The sequence below is a fragment of the Pteropus alecto genome, unplaced genomic scaffold, assembly GCF_000325575.1.
Source record: "Pteropus alecto unplaced genomic scaffold, ASM32557v1 scaffold21, whole genome shotgun sequence".
NCBI classification, from domain to species: domain Eukaryota; kingdom Metazoa; phylum Chordata; class Mammalia; order Chiroptera; family Pteropodidae; genus Pteropus; species Pteropus alecto.
In genome coordinates, this window is record NW_006436282.1 from 25,113,487 (window position 1) to 25,116,572 (window position 3,086).

At 52.9% G+C, this 3,086-nt stretch overlaps 1 pseudogene; it reads left to right on the forward strand.

The window, feature by feature from the left end:
• Positions 1 to 598: 598 nt before the first annotated feature.
• On the forward strand, positions 599 to 717 carry LOC112479828 (annotated as a pseudogene).
• Positions 718 to 3,086: the final 2,369 nt, after the last annotated feature.

Below are 3,086 nucleotides of genomic sequence, written 5' to 3' on the forward strand. Positions count from 1 at the left end.
GGGAAAGTAGGGGCGTGGGGAGCGTGAAGGGGAGTCGATGAGGGTCAGGATGTACGGGGTCCCGGAGGAGCGTGCGGGGGAATCGGGGGTCTGTGGCGCGTGGGGAGAGTGTGGCAGCGTGTGGGGGTCGTGTGGGGGACGCGGGGCGGGGGCTCGCGGAGACAGTGGCTGGGATGCCGCTGCACTCAACGGCCACCGTTTCCACCAGGGGCTGCCCCTTCGCGGTGCACGACCCTGGATGCCAGCGAGATGCGGGCGTCCAGGCGCAGATCGGCTAGGCACTGGCGCCACCTAGTGTTCCAGCATTTTATTGGCCGTTTTACCGAAACTTGTATCTGTGGTCACCAACTTGGAGCGCTCGAGCCGCGGGGCGCAGAGATGTGCAGAAAGGAAGGGCAGGAGCGGGCCAAGACCTCGGTGTCGTAATCGCGATTCCGAGGGGCGATCCGGACGACTCGGTTCTCAGCTACATGTGGGCTGCAACGCGAACGATCTTCACTCACAAGGTAAGTGCTCCCTCCCTTAGTCACCCTCGGCTGTGCTTATCTCCTACGTTGCTAAAAATAGATCCGCGGGTCACGGTTTAAAGGGAAATAGAGTCTACGTCCATGCCACCCTGAACAAGCCGGATTCCGTCCGATCTCGGAAGCTAAGCAGGGTCGGGCCTGGTTAGTACTTGGATGGGAGACCACCTAGGAAGACCAGGCACTGTAGGAGGGGGAAAAAATAATAAATAATAAAGGGAAATAGAATTTAAACGAAACTAAAACTTTCTACAACATCAAAACGCACCAACCCTAATTGCAAGGGACACAACTAAATCCTGTTTCAGGAGTGACACGGCTCCTTGGGGACTCAACAAGTCTAAAAGCGGAAATTATGCACAGTCCCTGGAAGTGCTCATTTCACTCCCCTTAGCTCTATTCTGGAAAGATGAAGGGAAACAAGTGTGCATGGGAGCAGTTATTATACAGATGTCTTTGCATATGTGCCAGTTTACGGGGCAAGGGAACCATCTGCAGACCTCAGTCTTCAGCAGTCACTATGGACGGATTGCTGGTAGCTGAGCCTGTTGGTGTGGGAGTTGGAAGGTCCCTCTGTGCTGCATGCCCGGTGGCCCTCCCCAGCGATGAGGAGCCTCAGAAAACAGGCCCCGAGGACTCGTCTTAGGAGGGGTGGTCTGACAGTCACCCTTTCCTTAGGAAAGTCAGCTGTGATTCCCAATTGCCCGGCACACGGCTCCCTCTGTGGGAACAGACGGCTTGAACCCAGGCCAAGAAAAAAGTCTTTGCCTCTGTGATCCACTGTTCAAGCCGGACAGACTGGGCTGCTCTGTCCCCGGGGCCTGCCTCCTCGGCTGCTCAATCGATGTCCATCATCAGTCATTAGGGAGATTCAAATAAAAGCCACAATGACATACACTTCACGCCCACCAGAAGGGCCGTAATCAAACACAGTAAGTGCTGCTGAGAAGGTGGAGAACTTGGAAACCCCATGCATTGCCGATAGAAAATGGTGCAGCCACTCTGGAAGATACTATGATGGTTCCTCAAAACATTCGGGATCGAAGTCCCCTGTGCTCCAGCAATTCCACGCCTGGGTATGCACCCAAAAGATGCTCCTCCTCCCCCTTCCTCCCTGCCTCTCTCTCTCCTAACATGTCAGGGGACGCAAGTGTTTCCGGGGCCACAGATTGGAAAATGCTTCGTCTAAAGCATGAACTGTCAAGACAGAGAGGCCTCTCGGCCGACGATGGGAAAGAAAACACAATTCATGACACATTAAAAGGGTCAGACAGACTTTATTGGAGACAGATGAGGTAGGTACAGGGTCTGCCTCGAGGAGAGACAGATTGGGCTCAACATTGAATACAACGAGGAAAAGCGGGAATTTAAGGAGGAGGGTGGAGTCAGTGGATGAAAAATTACTAGCAGGGAACATCAGGGATGATGGGGTGGATTCTGACTACATCCACTGTTAGCAACAAAATACAACCGAGGAATTGAAGGTATAATTGACTTTATTCAGCAATTCATGAATCGGGGCAACATCCCACTAGCAACCAGAAGGGCCCTCTGAGGGGCTGTAAAAGACAGAAGGTTTTCATAGGGAGAAGGGAGGGGCAGGGGGCTAGTAACAAAAAGAAGAAGGATTATTTTTAGTCCAAGATATCTTCTTCAGGGAGTGGGGACGCAGGAGATGGGGCCTGCAAGAGCTTTTATCATGCAGACAGCCTCTTCTTTCTGTGGGGGTTGGAGAGGGTCCAGGTGACAGATGACATCATTGGTATTCACCAGAAAATTCCAGGCTGGTTGATTAAGATTATATTTCCAGGAGAGTTTGAAACAGCAATAGGTCAGGTATGAAATTGAGGTTTGCTATCACGTGCTTTATTTAGCACAGGTGACGCCATTTGAGGCCTGTGGTTTTCTCTTTAATAGGACCTAAGAGGATTCCTGCGGAAGGCAGCAGCTGTCACCCAGACTGAGGACACCCTGATCAGATAGTGAAGGTGGGAGATTCTGTCAAAACAAACTTAGCAGGGTTCTTGCTAAAACTGGACCAGGCCGAGACAAGCCTGGAAGCCGGAAGTCAAGGCCTCGTTGGTAGGAGGGACTGAAGTTTGGTCAAGGACATACTCTGTCAGCAAATCTCCAGCTGAAATATCAGGGGGCAGTGCAGAAAAGCAGAGAGTAGGAGGCAAGGGGGCAGCAGGACAAATCGAGGGAGACATGATCGCCAGGGGTTCTCAGCCCCAATGCATGTCAGAATCCCTCGCGAAACTTACAAAGAACCTCCACCATGGGAGGCGCAGAGAGAAGGAAGAATTCAGGCTTCTCAGCTCTTGTCAGCGCCCCCCCACCCAGGTGACTCTCGTGTGTACCAGGCTGAGAACCACTGAGGTGAGCAATCATGCCACCCAGGCGAGTGATCGTGCCTCCCAGGTGTCCCTCACACACAGCGACCTGTCCGGTCAGAGAGAGTCCCCCAGGAAGACGCACTTTCTGCGGGCTTCGGGTTTCTTGAAGAAAAGCCTGTCTTTGGCAGCTGCGACCTCAAGAAGTTGAGGTTCTGACGAGGCCAGG